This window comes from Myotis brandtii, unplaced genomic scaffold (assembly GCF_000412655.1).
Source record: "Myotis brandtii unplaced genomic scaffold, ASM41265v1 scaffold36, whole genome shotgun sequence".
NCBI classification, from domain to species: domain Eukaryota; kingdom Metazoa; phylum Chordata; class Mammalia; order Chiroptera; family Vespertilionidae; genus Myotis; species Myotis brandtii.
In genome coordinates, this window is record NW_005363836.1 from 6,677,924 (window position 1) to 6,696,241 (window position 18,318).

The following is an 18,318-nucleotide window of genomic DNA, read 5'->3' on the forward strand; positions in this document are numbered from 1 at the left end:
TCCCTCTCCCTCTCTCTCTCCTGTTCATTTAGATAGAGCCTTTGCTGCCAAATCTTTAACATTGCAGAGTGAGCCAAAGTCCATGCAAAATATTCTGGAACTTATCTCTCTTTTTTTCCACATTAATCATTCATATTATATAGGAAACTATGACAATTTAGAATGAAATATGGGAGAAATTCTTTTAAAATCTTGTCAGCTACATAAAGCCTGAGCTACCATGCACTACTGAAAATAAAGTGTAGGAAGGATGAGATCTTTTTTTTTTTTAAGAAGGAGAAGGAGACTGATTAGAGCCTTGCACTTTCTCCACTTGGCCCAAAGGAGGATGGAAAGTGTCAAGCTGCTCTAGCAGGGTGATTGAAAGGGTTGCTGTTTCAATGGACAGGCTGAGTCACAGACCACAAATTAAGGAAGCAAATTCAGAGTATCAGGGAATGTGAAGGAAGGTGTAGGAGAACAAGGGAGGACTGGGCAGAGAAGCTAGCTCATGGAATGAGAACTTTTCTATCTGGAAAATAGAAGACTTGGTGATAACCAAAGAGCATAATTAAGGATTTTCAAAGCTTATGACATTGCTCACAGTATTAGTTCTCTGACTGAAGCCAAAGCCTGGATCCCAAGGGACTGTGTTTGGAACCCCTGTGCTGTATTGAAGCTCAATAGCCTAAGGATGCTTTTCCGATGTTTCCAGGGAGGCTGAGGAATTACTTTGATGTGATGCACTATTGGTGAAGTCAAAACTACACCTGCCTGAGAAGAGAAAATGGTGGAGATGGGGAAAGGAATAGTAGCATTCAATTTTAAAACATATAGGGAAGATATTTGCAAATTTTTATTCTAAATGCTGGGAAAGAAAGTAGATAAACTATGGTTACCATAAGAACAGTTTCTGGCTTCATAATAGGAAAGGAGAAAAGGTAGCATTATCTGGGGCAGTGAGCTGGCCTGGCACTGCAGAAATGCTGAGTTACATAAGTACAGAAAAGTGACAGGAAGATGTAGTGAGAAAGGAGAAGAAGAGGGAGATGGAGGGCATGAATACAGCTTCAGCTTTTTAAAGAAACTGATAGTGTGATTAATAAGCAATTTGGAGAATTGGGGGAGATAAAATAATTACAAATTATTACTATTTGAACATATTGTTATTATTTTAAAACCACAGTTTCTCTCACATTCTTTTAAGAGAGACTGTGGCTCACAGGACAGGCGGGCTTCAGGCATGGGTCTGTGTGAACTCAGCAGTGAGAAGAGGGCCTCAGCTGTGCCCTCGAGGTCTGACTGAGCACTCGGTTCTGTGATTTGAGAAAGGATCTCCAGCTCTGAAGAAGAATTTGCCATTCAGTGAGACTGCTGCAGAATAGTAAGAAGTTCATTCTGCTCTCATCTGACTATCATACCCTGTTACAATCAGTATGCTTAGTTTCATAAAAATAAAAAATAAAATGAAAAGCTGCTTTGCCATAGCACATTCCCTAACAGTGTGAAATACCTACACCACACACTCATCTAGAATTTTTTATAATTGCATTATTTGTCATGGTTTATTAAAAAAAAGATGTCAAAGTTTTGACCAGAGCACATGTTTCTGTGTGAGACATAGTTTTCCAGACTACTACATATGTCTCGGATGCTCTCATTAGCAGTATGAGTAAACAGTTGATAAGATTGTTACACTGGACACTTAGGTGATAGTAGAGAAAGCCATTTTAGCCCAAAATTTATAGAGCTGACAACCTACTCCTACATAGAATCACAAACTCAGACCAATTGTGATGAGTAAAAGAAAAAAATTAATGAGAATAAATACCCAAGGGGATGATAGAAGTCACCAATCCATAACAACAACAACAAAAAGAGCCCTAGCTGGTTTGGCTCAGTGGATAGAGTGTCAGCCTGCGGACTGAAGGGTCCCAGGTTCGATTCCAGGCAAGGGCACATGCCAGGGTTGTGAACTCGATCCCCAGTGTGAGGTGTGCAGGAGGCAGCCAAGCAATGATTCTCTCTCATCATTGATGTTTCTATCTCTCTCTCCCTCTCCCTTCCTCTCTGAAACCAATAAAATATATTTAAAAGAAAAAGAAAGGCTTTTATTCCAGTTTTGAACAAACATAAGAAATAAAAGCAAACCCCCAAAGGGTTTAAGTTCATAAATAAGATTTTGTTCTATTTACTTCACATCCATTATATAGCATGATTTCTTAGGTTTAAAGGTTAAGGGAGTTCTAACGAAGCTAAGATAATAAGGAAAGGCAGAGTGAAGACTTAATAAGAACACTTAAAATATATGTATTTAAAAAAATAAATTAAAAAATAAAGTAAAATGTATGTATTCAGTCACTTTAGAAGAGCAATAGATACTTTATGTATGCATTTTAAAGAAGCTCTTGAAATTCTTGATTACAACATGAAGGTTGTGTTATCAAAAATTTTATGAAAATAATACATGGGTATGTTTTGTCTTGGATTCTGTGACAGCAGAGGCTCTGAGGGCTGCTGCTGAGGGAGCTCCCAGGAGACACCTGCCCTGGAGACAGGGAAATGGAGGGCAGGGAAAGAAGGCAGACAAACAATTGGTTTCAGGAGCCTCCAGCCTCCTCCTGATAACCAGCAGCTCCATCGAGGGAATTGCACAGAGATGGCCCAGGGACTGGGGGCTGCTGCCAGGAGGCACCCATCAGCCAAGAGCCTGGGTGTGAGCTGTTAGCAGCCAACAATATTTATAACTGGAAATGGTGTACCAACAATATATATATATATATATTTATATGCCTAAGTGACCATTACGACCAAATGACTGAATGACTGACTGGTAGCTATGATGCACACTGACCACCAGCACCAGGGGCAGACTCTCAACACAGGAGCTGCCCCCTGGTGGTCAGTGTGCTCCCACAGCCAAACTCCCGTGGTTGGCCAACCTCCCACAGTCCCCCCCACCCCCCGGCCGGCCGGCCCTGACTGGGACTGGGTGAGATGGCCCCAATTGCCGGCCAGGCCAAGGGACCCCACCCATGCACGAATTTGTGCACCAGGCCTCTAATATATATTCTATATAATAAAAGAGAAACATGCAAATTAACCATCCCTCTGCTACACTCGAGCCATGCCCACAAGACATGCCCACCAGCCAATCAGGAGCGAGTATGCAAATTAACCCAACTAAGATGGTGGTGGCCACGGAGCTGGAGTGAGCAGGAGGCTTGGGTTGCCCATGGCAATGGAGGAAGCCAAGCTTCCTGCCTGTCCTGGCTGGCCCTCAGCTCCGCTCAAGGCTATAAAGTTTCAGTTATAGAAGATAAATAAATCCCAGAAGAAAAAAAAGGAGAGGTTGGGAGCTTGGGTCACCGGGGGGCGTGGCCAGCCTGAAAACGGCCATCAGCCCCTCACCCAGGATGGCCAGGCACCCCAGTGGGACCCCCCCCACACCCTGAAGGGGCTGTGGGCAGCTTGAAAACAACCCTCAGCCCCTCATCTAGGCTAGCCACACCCCCATGGGGTGAGGGTTCCTACTGGGAGGCTTGGCCAGCCTGCAAACAGCCATCAGCCCCTCACCCAGGTTGGCCAGGCACCCCAGTGGAGACCCCCACCCTGAAGAGGGTGTGGCTAGCCTGAAAACAGCCCTCAGCCCCTCACCCAGGCTGGCCAAGCACCCCAGTAGGGACCCCCACCCTGAAGGGGGTGTGGCCAGCCTACAAACAGCCCTCAGCCCCTCACCCAGGCTGGCCAGGCACCCCAGCGGGACCCCCACCCTGATCCAGGACACCCTTTAGGGCAAACCAGCCAGCCCCCACCTGTGCACCAGGCCTCTATCCTATATAATAAAAGGTTAATATGCAAATTGACCCTAACAGCAGAACAACTGGGAATGACTGGTCACTATGACACACACTGACCACCAGGGTGCAGACACTCAATGGAGAAGCTGCCCTGGTGGTCAGTGTGCTCCCACAGGGGGAGCTCTGCTCAGCCACAAGCCAGGCTGATGGCTGCCAGCACAGTGGTGGTGGCGGGAGCCTCTCCTGCCTCCTCAGCAGCGCTAAGGATGTCCAACTGCAGCTTAGGCCTGCTCCCCGCTGGCAAGTGGACATCCCCCAAGGGGTCCCAGACTGCGAGAGGGCACAGGCCAGGCTGAGGGACCCCCCCCAGTGCACAAATATTTGTGCACCGGGCCTCTAATATATATATATATATCTCAGTACCTTTTCCACATAAAACCTCCTTAGACTGTCAAAGTGGCAGTGTGCCTCTCCTCAAAAGGTCTTCCATTAAATAGCTAATGGGTGAATAAACATATAAATAGATGTTACAGAAAAGATGCTGAAGAAATAGATCATAAGAAATAGATAATAACAACTAGCATTTCTAAAACATCTGCCAAGTACAGACACCTTGCATAGATTACTTTGTAAGATAAGAACTGCAGATACTGAGATGGGTATGTTTTCCAGAGCCACATAGCTGATAGGATATAAGAGCCTGACCTCTTCATTATCATTATACCAAATGCTCAGAAATGAGTTAGGTAAAATAAACCTGGTAAAACAAATATTTAAAACCATTTATCTTCATATATACCTTCATAGAGTGGCTTTGTTTTCCTTTTAGAAGGTGGAATTAACAGCTATATCTTCCTCATTCTAAAAGGACAGGTATGTAGACTCCAAGATGATTCCCGAATAAAAATTAGAAATTCTAGAACCCTTGGATCATGCAAAGAAGTTGAAACATCCAAAAGATTCTCATTTTTTCTGTCTGTTATGTGATAGGTTAACCATTGAATATATAGATATATAATTATACATTCTAAATTGGTTGTGTATGTTTAGGTATGGCTGTAGTTAAAAATACGCTATGAATATTATTGGAAAGTATAAGATTAAAATGGACGTTTGTGATTTTTTCAGCATTCCTCCATGGCTCAAAATCCCATGAAATTATGGGGAAAGCCTCTGACATAGTTGGGGCCTTTCTAATGACTTGTTCCATTCTTCTTCATGGTAATTACTGGATTGTTCTGTGCCATATATGAGACAATCATCTTAAAGTTTAAGCCAAATCCCTCTGTAATTTGCTTGATATATTAAAGAAAAAGTTAAAATAACATATTTGAAAGGATACTAATATTATCTTCAACTGTGGTAAGTATCTGGCTACTTGCAAATCTTTACAAATTACATATCTGAATTTTAAAAAGAGAACCTATATTGATTTATCTTCAATGTGTGCTCAGAGGATTATGGCCAACGGGTGCTCAGCTGTTGTCCAGCCGTGTCAATCGTGGCCAGTCAAATGCAAAACCAGAGCCTGCACATTCACAAGAATGGTTCTGACTCTCCTGACCAGACGGCTAAGTAGGTCATGATTTCATGCCAAAAAGAAATGGCCTTTTAGTGGCCAAAAGACTGTTTTTTATATTCTGTGGAAACCTGTTATGGTGCTCTACTACTAAGGTCATTGTTATAGTCTTTCATTCCAAATTCATTACTTTACCACAGCCTCCCATTTTGCCTTCCCAACCAGGAAATAGTGGTGGGATTTCTTTTAAAATATTTTAAAATTCAAGAAAGCACTTATGATACAGTTATTACCAGCTCTCAGGGTAAACACAAATCTAGTCTAGTTTTAGGGCATGATTTTTGTAATACCTTTTGAGGCAGAACTACTGAGATAAAAATGCATGACTGTGCTTGGTTCAGAAGAGATTGTGGAAAAGTAAAAATGAGGCTCAGATTGGGGGTATTTGTTGCTATCGTGGCTTTTATTTTCTTTATCAATGTTATAATAGTGTTTGTAAAATAAATATAAACCAGGGGGATTTTCAAAAAGCAAAAGCAATAATGAGACCTAGTAAGTTGTCAGAAAGAGATGTAAATCATTTTGGACTTAAGGGAATTTAGCTCATTTTTAAATGCTTCCAGAAAATAAGATTCTACATAGACAACTATTTGCTGTTCCCCCAGTAGAATAATACATAACACTTTTTTGAGATTTACTATGTGCCAGTTCAACAGTAATCAGGGATTCTCTTAACCCTTTTAGCAACCCACAACCTCATGACATAGGCTCTCTGGTTATGGCCTTTTTATGGATGAGGAAAGAGACTTAGAGAATCAGTAACACCCCCAAAGGCATACAACCAGTAATGGTAGGACTCGGACTTGACTCCAGGTGGTCTAGCTGGAGGGTCTCACTCTACACCTTTTCACTTCCCTTGAGCATCACATGTGGTCATAGCAAAAAGTGCATCGTTGTTGACATTGAGAAGCCTAATCCTCCAACCGGATAAAAAACAGTATAGATCTGGCTGAGTGTTTTCTGATTCATAAATTACTATCAGATAAAGAAGAATATCTTGACTAGATCTGGTGGGGCAGCCTATAACCAAGACAAGGACATCTATGAATCCTGAATATTTCGGGCTCAAAATGCCGTCTCTTATAACATTTTATTTAATCCTCCATCCCACCCACCCTACGCTTCCCTCTTAACCCCCTTCCCTCTCTGAGAAGAGACCATTGAATCCTCTTTTCTCCTCTGACCCCCACTGCCTTTTCCCATATAGCTCTGTCCTAGCCCTTTGACTATATTAATGCTATGGCTCAAGTTAATGTCCCCCTCACTGGACTGTGAACCCTTTAAGGGCGAGAGTCCTAGTTTATTGAGCACTGAACCTACAGTGCATGCCATATAGTAGTTACACAATAAGTATTTTGTAATGAAGGAATTAGTAAGTTCCCAAACACTCAACAGTCTCACTTTCTCACTTTCCTATAATGAAAGTTCCTACTTGGACAGGGAGAAGACAGTCATAAGAGAAAACAACACAGTCCTTGCTATTGGATTATAGGATACTGTAGTAAAAATCTTTGCACACTGCACCCACAACAGATGTTAAGTACTCAATAAATGTTTGTTGAGTAAATAAAAAACCAACCATGAGAACCTTCTACCGAGCTTACAAAGTCAAGAATTCACCAGGGGATAGAGAAACTGATTGTAACTCACAGCTTTTAAAAGACAGGACCTAAGAATACCCACAAGTGATCTTTAAATCTGGAGTTCCCTCATAATATTCCCTTCATCCACTATTAGGGGGTGGTCAATATGAGGGTGTGCCCCTCCCCTGACTGCTCCTGCAATGAAGGGTTGCAGTTAGAGAAAGGAGAAAAGGCATCCTGAAGAGTTCGAGTGTAGCACTGGTCCCCTAGGCTGCTGGGCAAGGGTGAATTCTCTGCTTTAGGATAAGATCCAAGCTTTGTTTGGAAGGAAAGGGGTCCCATGGGATGTGATAGTTTTTAGATTTCCCACAATGTCACTGTCATTTTATAAAAGCTGACACATTGCCTTTGCATCTGTGTGATCAAAGTTGATTCATTCATTCTATAAACCTGAAGGTTGCATTTGAACTTGGCATTAATTTTGTTTTTCTCAGTCTCAGCTTTTTGCCCTGAGGCTCCTCACAGGTTTTCATGGACTTTGTTCTCCACTGGAAAAAAAATAAAATTTTAAAAAAGAGAATGAGCCTGATCTTCCCAGGGCCTGAATTAGCCCCTGGTCACACATCCGCCTCAGAGGCAGCACAGCGGTTTTTCTCAGGCTTCCAGGCACCACCTCAGGCTCCACAGCAGGAGACACTTGAACCCCGGAGAGATGGGGCCTGGAATCAGGAAAGGTAGCAAATGTCACATGAGGCTGAAATGTGACTTCTGAGACTGTTAACTAATTACTTTAGTGTGGAAGCTTTCTTGGCAAAGGTTTAAATCTTCATCCAACTACTTTGTAGTTTTATACAACCACAAATTGCTGGGATGCTGTGAGGAAATAAGAAGAGAAAATAAGAAGGAAAAAAGGGTATTTTAATTAATTGAATTTTCTGGTTAATTCCGTTCGCTGAGTATTTGTTGTCTAACTGCTGGGCTCGGTACCCTGCTGGGTGCCGTGGAGAAAAAATAGGAACTGCACAATGTGATGCTTGTCTACAGTGAATATATCTTGTGATTTCTTCTCCTTTAGCCTTTCTTTACCAAGTCTCTTCAAAGTGTTTTAATCCTCATCGATGCCTTAATAAGTTCGGAAAAGCTAATATAATTTAATCTTCCCTCTATGTATTTTCAATGCTCAGCACATACCTGGCACAAAGTGGGTGCTCAATTCATCTTTATTGAATTGAATTGCATCATGGAGGTGATATAAGGGATTGTATAGCATCTATATTGATTCTAAGACATATGATAAAACTTTACTTATTTGACAAATCCATTATATCAATCTATTTGCTGGGCTAAAGGTCTGTTTTTAGTTAACTTTTGAGTGAGAAGCAGTGCATCACGTAGTAATACCATCTCAATGAAATAACAAATCCTTTTTGGCATCTGCTAACTTATTCAGCAAATTCATTTTATTTCGCTTTTCCCCAGCTTTATTGAGATATGATTGGCATACAACATTGCATGAGTTTAAGGTGTACAACATGATTTGATGCATGTATTTATTGTGAGATGACTACCTTAATGAGGTTAGTTAACACCTTCATCCCCTTACATTATTTATTGAGTGTGTGTGTGTATGTGTATGTGTGTACATGTGTGTGGTGACAATATTTAAGGTCTGTCTCAGCAACTTTCGAGGATATAATATAATATTGTTAACTAGAGTGAACATGCTGTATGCTAGATCCCCAAATCTTATTCATCTTATAACTGGAAGTTTGTGTCTTCTGACCAACATCTCCCCCTCCCCCCACTTCTCCTTTCCACCTCCACTCCTGGTACCTGGAAACCACATTCTACTCTGTTTCTATGAGTTTGGCTTTATTTTTAGATTCCACATGCAGCAACTTAATTTGTAATGTTTCTATCACAGTGTCCACAATTCAATAAGCAAAATATTGGGCACTTGATATTCATTTATGATGTGGACATGGTCAGAATGAGAATATCTGCCTAAGTCTCTTCCTGAACCCCCAAATTTTAGATAATCAGCTACTGCAGATACCTAGCCCTTCAGCTCAAGAACTGTTTCAGATCCCAGTTCTCACCACCAACTCTGATTATATACCTTTTCTCTCATCAGCAACTTTATGCCGTGACCTAAGATCTAGCCTCTTTCTTCTTTTTTTTTTATAATATTTTTTATTGATTTTACAGAAAGGAAGGGAGAGGGATAGAGAGTTAGAAACATCAATGAGAGAGAAACATCAATCAGCTGCCTCCTGCACGCCCCTTACTGGGGATTGAGTTCATAACCAAGGTACATGCCCTTGACCGGAATTGAACCTGGGACCCTTCAGACCCCTGGCCAATGCTCTATCCACTGAGCCAAACCGGTTAGGGCCAGCCTCTTTCTTCTTATTGTGGGTGCTGGCTTTGGGTCCACCGTCCCTTAAGGAGATAAGCAGAGCAAGGAGCTCAGGGAAAGGAGTCTGGAATGCTGCCTCTGAGGCAAAGGCAGAGCAGAAGCCCTGGCTGGACTGTGGAAGAAGCAGTGAGCCAGGCCATGCCTTGTGCTGCTGGACGGAGCCCTGCACAGAACCACAGCAGCTGCTGCAGGAAGTGCCAACCAGGGATGGACCCGCCTCTATTCTCCAATGTCAGAAAGGCTCTTAGAATGAGGGTAGGCCTGTTCTTCCTTTGATTGCCGAGGGAGGGTTGAGTGGTGATAGAGGGAAAAAGCAGAATCCACACAAGATGACCTTAGCCCTCTCAACAAATGAAAAGGCAGCGCTGTCTACAGAGGAAAGTTTTAGAAGGTTACTGTGGAGGGACAGCTAGAATCAGTAGCAGATAAAGAGGATTGGGGGTAGTAGCCAGCTTCCTTATGAAAATGAAAGCTTTAATCTAAAGACTCCGCAGAGAGATCTCTATTTGGAGTTGGGAAATCATCTGCCTCTCACGGTCCTTGATCTTTTTGATGCTCCAGCCTGCAGGGTGGCTCTTCTGCCAACAGCACAGCCACCTACCATGATACACATCTTGCAGAGAAATAAAATCACCTACGATGGCCCCCAAATGGAGAGTAAGATCAAGAGTATGTGAGTATATTGCATCTTGACCTGGTTTGGCTTGCCTTCTGAGGATTCTTAGAGGTTTGCTCTTAGAGTGCTCATAAAAGTCCTGATTTGTTCTTTAAATAGAACTAAGGCTGCCCCATGGAGCTGGGAGCGGATCCTGACAGCCTGGTTGGGTGCTGGGGCTCACAGTTTGATGTAGACAGATGTGAATTCGTTCCTGGGCCAACCACCTACATGGCCTTGGACAAGTTATTTAATCTCTGCGGCTCAGTGTTTGAATCTGGGGATGATGACAGCCCTTTTTAATAATATTGCAGGGACTGAGTGATAAAAGTGTATAAAGAAAACCTCTAACAATGTCTGGCACATAAGAGATGCTTTAAAAATAGTAACAGTTCCTTGTACTTTATTCAGCACCCTTTTGTTATTGAGTGTTGATGAGGATCCTGAAAAATGTCTTCAGAGCTAGTGTAGTAAGAGGAATCATCTGGATTTAGCCTTCTTTTCTAGGTCCATATAGCAGGATACGTCAGCCCTTTTTACATTGTTAAGGTTTCAAGTTAAGGAGGAAATTTTTTCTTTTTTTTCCTTTTTTTAAATTAAATATACTTTTTATTGATTTCAGAGAGGAAAGGAAAGAGGGAGGGAGGGAGGGAGAGAGAGAGAGAGAGAGAAACATCAATAGGCCACCTCCTGCACGTCCTCTACTGGGGATCAAGCCTGCAACCCAGGCATGTGCCCTTGATCAGAATCGAACTTGAGACCCTTCAGTCTGCAGGCTGATGCTCTATCCACTCAGCCAAGCCAGCTAGGGCAGGAAATATTTTCTTAAAACACTTCATACTATTGCAGCCATTTTCTCTGGAATCTCTTCATTGTGTTAACTTTTCCCCACAAAACTTCTAGATGCTGTCTAGAATCTGAATATCCAGTGAAATAAAGCTTTCATACAAGAAACGGAGAAAAGAAGAAACTTTTACTCATATATGTGGAACTTTCTAGTGTTCTGTTCTTCGCTTTGCATACCAATTGTGTCTGTTTTTAGATCGATCTTCTGTCACATTTTGCCTTTATTTCATCCCATTTGGAAATATGCTCTACACATCTCAGTTCAGCAGGGCCATTCCATAAGAATTCTGCTCATCGAAACACGGGGTTGACTTGGCTTTCTCAGACAGAAGAGTGTCCCTACCCACCCCCACCAAATCCGCCTAGTGTTTCTCTTTCCCATTTGGTGATTAATTATGAAGCTTTAGAAAATGGTTCTGCAGAATAATGTAAACTGTCATTACTCCATTGCTGATAACTACAGATTTCACTCCAGTTACCATACATTTTTAAACTATTACTATTTTAGTGCAATCTCCACTTGATTTGGAGAAAAATAAAGTCACTGGAAAGAGAATGCCAAACAATCAATCCGTTAAAGGGAAGTCTTAAAACCTATAAAAAAGAACATTTGAAGGGTGAGTTATTTGCATGTTGAGGGATCTGCGGTAGCAAATGATGAGAGCCGTTGGTGGGGAGCTGGCTTAATTGAAACCCTTCGCTGGAAACCAGGGAGAAGTAAAAAATGCAAGAAGCTGCTTAATACTCACAGAATGATACCGATAGGATATATAAAACTGAGGCGAATACTAATAACAGATTTATTTCCTGCTGAAATGATGAGACGGGGTGGGGGGGGGGGGAATAGGAGACAGACCTAAGTTATGAAAAGGTGAAATCTGGAAGGAGGGATTAAGCTGATCCCCACTTTCAAGTCCATTTAGGATGTTCTATAGACCTACCATTCCCAGCTGCAGAGGGGAGGGTGCAGGGAGCCCTCTGTCTGTGGAGGAGACTTGGGCAGTGATTGCAGCCTAAAAGCCAACAGAAAACAAAGGCTCATTTCTGCCGTTAGAAATGCAAACCGTCATGGTTGCTGCTCCTCAGATGGATGGATCCTACCCCTTCTACTATAATTTCCTTTCCTAATCTAGGTGAGTTTTGTATGACTTTGAAAGCTGTTACAACATTTGTTATTCAAATTATACATGTGAGTGAACTAGGGAATTTGGTAAGCATTTCATTTTGAAATTTTCAATTGACTTCCCCAGCCCTCTTACATTAAATGACATAAAACAGACTATGCAGACCTTGTCCTCTGTGAGTTCTTTTTCTCAGAAGAAAAAAGGGTTGTTATAAGATTGCCAGGTATTATATAACCATCACTGAAAAGATGAAGTGCCTGTTCAGTGCAGAATTTCGGAGCTGGGAGCAACCTCAAACCCCATCTGGGCTAGTGGCACGCAGTTACATCTGCCCCCTGGAGCTTGTTTCTGACCCAGGAGATGAAGATAAACTTGTATTCCTAGAACCTTCCTCACCCCTCACCTGGGCTACCCCCACAGAATGATCCCTCCTGCTATCCTATGTATTTTGAAGTTAACAGCATATGTTTTTGCAGCTCAAAACCTTTAAAAAAATAAAAGTAAAGAGAAAGCATCACTCCTTGAGTTTCAAAACACTGTTTAGATACCCAAAAGCTGAGAATGCCCTGGTGTAGGTGAGGGTTTCTCAACTTGGGCACCACTGACATTTTAGACTGGGTAATACCTGTTGTGAGGGGCTGTATTGTGCACTGTGGGATATTTAGTAGTACCCTTAACCGGAGTTCCTCCACCCCCACCCCGCTCCTCAACCCCCAACCCCCACCCCGCCAGTGTGACAACCAAAAATGCCTCCCACAGTGCTAAATGTTGGGGCAGGAGACAGGTGGACAAACTTACTCCTGGCTGAGAACCGTTGATGTGTGGTTTTGCAAAAACAAATATAAGCAAGATATTTGATGATTTAAAAGCCAGTCCTTCACTCACCATGTACACAACCTCTCCAACACTGAATTTTACCATTTTGTAAAAATCTTGGCCAGTTACGTGGCAGTTGTTCTGATAAGTACTCAATCAGAAGGCTCTCCAAGAACTATATGCCACATTGTTTTGCTAAGAGACCGGAGAGAAGAGTCCCATGCTAGTCCTGGGGTTGTAGAAGTGGGATGTTACAGAAAATACGGAAGTCTGGGTGAAATTCTGTCCTGATGCGGGAGTGAAGGGGCTTCAGCAGCATCTGTGTGATCCCAGAGTGGAGTTGGCTATAGGGGGGTTGCCTTCCTTCCTCAGGGCTCATGTTCCTCGTCCAAAAACTTAGGAGTGACCAGTTGAAGAATCTACCTAGCAAATATGCTTTTATGAATGGTGTTTCATCTTTTGCATTTGCTTTTGGGATTGAACAACTGAATACTTTAATTTGTGTTAGAACTAAGCATATCTTTGTTCAAATCAGTTGGAGGATAGAACAACTCCTAGGTAGTCTTTTTTATTACTCATTCCAGAACCCCCAAGGTTTTAAAAAAAAAAAAAGTGTGGTGTGTGTGTCTGTGTGTGTCCAAATTGCAGATCCCTATTAGGATATGCTCCCTCAGCCCTAGGGTTGCAAGGAGAAACTATAAAGAAGGACTACATGTCAAGCTCTGCACTGGTGTGTTAAATATCCCATCTTCTTAGGCCTCACAGCAACCCCATTGTATAGGTGCTAAGAACAAGGGGAATACATAGCTCAAGATCAGACAGCTGCTACGGGGGAAACAAAAATTCAAATCAAGCTCTAAGAGGGTTGTGAGCTCTCTGAGCTCAATTTGCAAGCCTCCCCTGACTGACTTGGCCCCATATGGCTGGGCGATAGTTGCTTGTTGAATGGAGAGCCCTGCCCACCACTGCCCTGCCAGCCAGGGCACCTCCACCCCTGCTAACTGCCCCAGCCAGTTAGGGGTTGCCCCAAAGTGTCAGGGTTGAGGGCTGGGCTTCATCATCCCACCACGGTGGGAGCCTGCACAGACAGGGCTGCAGTGGCTTTGGCTCCTTTCAGCACTTCCAGACTAGATGCTGTGCCGATCCCAAGGGCACGGGGTCTGCCTTCCCAGTGGTGCCACAGGGACTAGGCAATACACCCAAGAAGTGGTGGGAAGACTTAACTCCTTGTTAGGGAAAAGTTGGACCAGTGAAAGACAGAAAATTGAAATGAGCCAGCATATAAATGCCCCTCCTTTCTCCCCCATCAGACTGTCTGAAGGGTAGCAGATCCACTTAGTCTTAATGGAGACCCAGCGACCAGCTTTGTCTTCTCATGAAGCTGAGACCCAGCTTAGTAAGGTACCACCTTCCATTTGCTTTCTTTCCTTCTCTGCCTCACTTGCACACACCACCCCAATAAAGGCTAACACCTGTACGTTCTGGCATAGGCTCTGTTTTCTAGGGATCCCTGGCTAAAACATAAGCATATATTCTTTTATTTATAAAACTAGAGGCCCGGAGCACCGAAATGTGCACTGGTGGGGGCATGGCCTGCGGGGATCGGCCCACTGTGGGAGCACCACTCATCCCGGTCAGCCGAGTGGCTGTGGATCTGCTTTCTGAACAGCTGCTGAATGAGGAAATTAGTCTGAGCTGATATTTTGGGGTAATGTCTTGGGTAAAGACGTGTTCTGTGTCCTGGAGGAACCTGGCTGAGAGCTTTGCACCCCAAAGCCACTCAGTGAATGTCCTTGAGGTGGGATGCCAGGTCGGTGACACCATCAGGGATGTTCAGGGCAGCCATGCTCCAGGATCCTCAGCCATCAGGACAGCCTCCCCGGGGGGTCCTCAGTCACATCCCCTCTTGCCATCTGCCTATGCCAGCTCCCCGTACTCTTTCTAGAACACACCTTTGAGGGCCTGCATCAGCTGGTAAGATCAGACCAGAATCTGGATTGTCTCAGGTATTTGATAGGTGCAGAGACTCGGCCTCACCCTGGGCCTGCTAGCGCCTGCTCCCACTGTGGGAGCACACTGACCACCAGGGGGCAGCTCCTGCGTTGAGCATCTGCCCCCCGGTGGTCAGTGCACATCATAACGATTGGTCAAGCAGTCGTTCTGGTCGTTTCACCTTTCGGGCGCTGGACTTTTATTATATAGGATGGCAATGTTCCCACCCATCCCTCAAAAGTCCAAGAAAAAAAGAAAACTTTTCTTAGTAGATGTTATCCCTTAGTGATGATAGCTAACAGACATTTTGAAAGAAAAACAAACCACCACGGTATATGGTTGTGGGAAGCAGTGCATGAAGATGACACTAACTGTCCCTTTGTGGTCTCCTTGTACCTGCCCTGACCACCACCTGCTTTTCTCCCCTTGCTTTTAGACAAAAGGGTCGTGTTAATGCTTTCTTGATCAGAAAGGCTGTATTTGTCTTACCGTGACGGTATGTGTAGCCTGTTCAGATGGAAAGTATCAGTTACCCTCAGGCCATGTCCTAGTTCTCCTGCTTATTAGCTGTGTAACTTGAGAAAGCCATAATATCTCTGAATAGATACTTCCTCACCTATAAAATGGAAAGAAATCTACCTGTGTCACTTTTCCCATAGGCTGATGTGATGTAGCCTAAGCGCTTTGAAGCCCCATACAGATGTGCTTTAACTGTGTGAGGGGAGGTAAGAAAATAACTCTAGTTAAAGTTTCCCTCACTGAAAATAATGAAACACTTCAGCAGAAAAATGTAATGGAATAAATCACTTAAATCTTCTTAAATATCTTCAAGATAATTATTATGATGAAAAGTTAAAGGGTTGAGACTCCTGGCAAAAATGGAATGAGAGACTGGATTTTCCCTCCCAGATGAAACAAACAAGTATATACGTGTGTGTGTGTGTGTGTGTGTGTGTGTGTGTGTGTGTGTAATTTGCAAGATACTGGACATCAAGCAATGCAACAATTCCCTGAGAGAAAGGAAACAAACCCAGTGAGCAGATGGAGCTGAGGGTCTCAGAAACCAAGGTGTCTGGAGGTCAGAGCAAAGAGTTTCAGCAGTGCGAGAGACGTGCAGACAGAGAACCCTGGAGATGTACAGTGGGTCCCCTCGCCCCGTTATTCAGCAGAGTACTAATCAGCACAGGCATGTGAGAGAACTACTTGAAGCTGAGGGAAAACCACCCAGAAAGATGAGTGGGAACAGTAGCTGGCACTTACACCAGGCATGGAATAGTGCCTATTTCTCCCAGTCAGACCAGAAAACCTCTTCACTCACCAGGCACTGGGTAGAGGACTTAGAATAGCCTTGCCTCTACACTGGGAAACAATTGGCCCTGAACTAAACATCGCTCTGGTCCAGCCCAACAAATCTTAAAAACAAGAGGATCGAGTTGTTTCTGAGTAACTAAACTACATTCCAGAACAAAGCTTAACAATATTTATAGGAATACGAAAATACCTAGTGTCCAACATGGTCAGAATGACAATGCCTGGCACCCAATAAAAAATTACCAGGCATGCAAAGAAACAGCAACATATGGCTCATAATAATGAAAAAATATTCATCAAAAGTGACTCAGAGCTGACAGCAGATGTTAGAATTAGCAGAGAAGGACACTAAAAGTTACTATAATTGTATTTCAAATATTCAGATTTTAAATGGGGACAAAGATTTTTTTTTAAAGATTCAGATCAAACACCTAGAGATGAAAACTGCAATGTCTGAGCTGAAAGATACCCAGGATAGGATTAGCAGTATATCCATAATGAAGCACTACTCAGCAATGAAAAGGAATGAGCTATGGATACAACATTGATGAATCTCAAAGTAATTGTGCTGAGTGAAATGATCCAGACAAAAAGGTTGCATACTGTAAAAATCTTTTTAAGTGAAATTCTGAAAGTGCAAAATAATCCAGAGTTACAGAAAGCAAATCAACGATTACCTGGTCGGGGGCAGGGAAGAGATTTCTAAGAGGCACAAGGAAACTTTTGGAGGTGATAAATATGTTTGCTATTTTTATTTTTATTATGGTTTTCCAGGTATATACAGGTGTCAAACGTGTACACTTTAAATATGTGCAGTTTATTGTGTATTGGTTATAACTCAGTAAAGCTATTTTTAAAAACTAAAGTGATAAAAGTATATTTAGAAAAACACTGCACACAGCTTGGAAAATAGAGGACTTATATAACCACATGTTTCCTTAAAATTTTGTAAATTTTGGAGAATGGTAAAATAAATATTTAAATCTTTAATTTTTATTACATCTACATTTATAGTATCTGTAGACCAGGGGTCCTCAAACTTTTTAAATAGAGGGACAGTTCACTGTCCCTCAGACCGTTGGAGGGCCGGACTATAGTTTAAAAAAAACTACGAACAAATTCCTATGCACACTGCACATATCTTATTTTGAAGTAAAAAAAAAAATGGGAACAAATACAATATTTGTATTTGCATGTGGCCCATGGGCCGTAGTTTGAGGACCACTGCTGTAGACTATATCTATTGTATAGTATCTATAGTATCTAGACTGGTAACTAAAATTTGGTTTGGGGTTTCTTTCTTTTTTGACAATACATGAGAAAAATCTTTTCCCCTATTCTTTAAAACTACATATTTTGATGAGTATTTTTTTATTTGTTCACTTATTCATTTATTCAATGAAATTATCAAATACTTGCTACAAATCAGGCAGTTTTCAAGACACTAGGTATATGACTCTGGGCTTTGCTTTCCTCGTTTGTAAATGCTCATTCTTGGATGTCTGCACCACCCTACCACTGTGCCGATAGATAGCATGGGTAGGGGGTGGTCAGGCTCTGAGATCCTCAATGATAAAGCTATCTAGGTGGTATAACAAAGATATGACTCCCTAACTTCTCTGCTCTATATCTTTCCAAAGAGTAATTTTAGGCCACATAAAGCATTTTTGTGGCTGCTCTGTCTGTGGAGTAGCATTCTTTCTGTTCCACTGCTTCATTAATAAGCTCTCTTTTAACTCTAAAAAGAAAAGGCATCTTTGCCATAAAAGTTTTCATGAAAATGAAATTAGGCATTTTAGTTTTGTTTGTTTAAAAATGCCCATAAAAACTTCTAAGGCAGTTTGAAAATTAATTCCCAATTGCTTCAAAGCGCAAACTCACATACAGTTATAAATTAGCATTTGGTCTAGTGCAGGGCAGCAGACCAAGCTTTTGTCCAGCCTTTCTCCTTCATTTGAAGTGTTCCCAGTCCCACCCACCCTTTCTTTTAGCAAAATTTAGACGTTAATAGACACAAATTTGCTTCTCTTTTTGAAGTCCTTCTCACACTTATCTCTAAGCATACACGACCTACTTCCTTTTGTTTGTTTTTTTAATTTTTTAATTCTTTATTGTTTAAAGTATTACATATGAATCCTTTTCCCCCCATTGACCTCTCCCCGCTCCTTCCAACCACCCCAGCACGTGCCCTCAACCCTGCTCCTGCCTGTGCCC

General features: G+C 42.4%; 1 protein-coding gene across 1 annotated transcript in view; it reads left to right on the top strand.

Annotated features, from left to right (window-relative positions):
- Window positions 1-18,318, top strand: part of AK5 (adenylate kinase 5) — a 199,510-nt gene that overhangs the window by 95,376 nt on the left and 85,816 nt on the right. The window lies entirely within an intron of this gene.